The sequence below is a fragment of the Equus quagga genome, chromosome 2 (genome assembly GCF_021613505.1).
Source record: "Equus quagga isolate Etosha38 chromosome 2, UCLA_HA_Equagga_1.0, whole genome shotgun sequence".
NCBI classification, from domain to species: Eukaryota; Metazoa; Chordata; class Mammalia; order Perissodactyla; family Equidae; genus Equus; species Equus quagga.
This window is the reverse complement of record NC_060268.1, coordinates 27,997,125-27,998,877: the sequence shown is the minus strand read 5'-3', so window position 1 is coordinate 27,998,877 and position 1,753 is coordinate 27,997,125.

Genomic DNA, 1,753 nt, shown 5'->3' with positions numbered 1-1,753 from the left:
CCCCACCTCCCTTCCCCTCTGGTAACCACCGATCTATGTATCTATGTGTTTGTTTGTTGTTGTTGTTTTATCTTCCACATATGAGTGAAATCATACTGTATTTGGCTTTCTCCATCTGACGTACTTTGTTTAGCATAATACCTTCAGGGTCCATCCATGTTGTCACAAATGGCCAACTTTCATCTTTTTTATGGCTGAGTAGTATTCCAGTGTGTATATATACCACATCTTCTTTATTCATTCATCCATTGACAGGCACTTAGGTTGTTTCCAAGTGTTGGATATTGTGAATAATGCTGCACCAAACATAGGGGTATATATATCTTTTCAAAGTAGTGTTTTTGTGTTCTTTAGATAAAAACCCAGAAGTGGAATGGTTGGATCAAATGGTAGTTCTATTCTTGTTAGAGGAATCTCCATACTGTTTTCCAGAGTGGCTGCACCAGTTTGCATTCCCACCAGCAGTATATGAAGGTTCCCTTTTCTCCACATCCTCTCCAACACTTGTTATTTCTTGTCCTTTTAATAATAGCCATTCTGATGGATGTGAGGTGATATATCATTGTGGTTTTGATTTGCATTTCCCTAATAATTAGTGATGTTGACCATCTTTTTATGTGCCTGTTGGCCATCTGTATATCTTGTTTGGAAAAATGTCTGTTCAGATCCTCTGCCCATTTTTCAGTTGGGTTGTTTGCTTTTTTGGTGTTGAGTTGTATGAGTTCTTTATATATTTTGGATATTAACCCTTTATCAGATATATGATTTGCAAATATCTTTTCCGAATTGGTAGTTTATCTTTTCATTTTGTTGATGGTTTCTTTTGCCATGCAGAAGCATTTTAGTTTGATAATCCCCTTTGTTTATTTTATTCTTTTGTTTTCCTTGCCTGAGGAGACATATTCAAAAAGACACTGCTAAGATCGATATCAAAGAGCATACTGCCTATGTTTTCTTCTAGGAGTTTTATGGTCTTACATTCAAGTCTTTAATCCATTTTGAGTTAATTTTTGTGTATGGTGTAAGATAGTGGCCTACTTTCATTCTTTCACATGACTGTCCAGTCTTCCCAACACCATTCATTGAAGAGACTTCCCTTTCTCCATTGTATGTTCTTGTCTTTGTCAAAATTAGCTGTCCATAAATGTGTGGGTTTATTTCTGCGCTCTGAATTCTGTTCCACTGATCTGTATGTCTATTTTTCTACCAGTACCATGCTGTTTTGATTACTATAGCTTTGTAGTATATTTTGAAATCAGGGAGTGTGATGCCTCCAGCTTTGTTCTTTTTTCTCAGGATTGCTTTGGCGATTCAGGGTCTTTTGTTGTTCCATGTATGTTTTAGAATTCTTTGTTCTATTTCTGTGAAAAATGTTGTTGGGACTTTGATAGGGATTGCTTTGAATCTGTAGATTGCTTTAGGTAGTATGGACATTTTAACTATGTTAATTCTTCCACTCCATGAGTGTGGAATATCTTTCCATTTCTTTGTGTCTTCTTCAATTTCTTTCAAGAATGTTTTATAGTTTTAGTGTACAGGTCTTTCATCTCCTTGGTTAAATTTATTCCTATGTATTTTATTCTGTTTATTGCAGTTGTAAAAGGGATTGTATGCTTGATTTCTCTTTCTGCTATTTCATTGTTAGTGTATAGAAATGCCACTGATTTTTGTGTGTTGATTTTGTACCCTGGAACTTTACTGTATTCGTTTATTATTTCTATCAGCTTTTTGGTGGATTCCTTAGGGTTTTCTA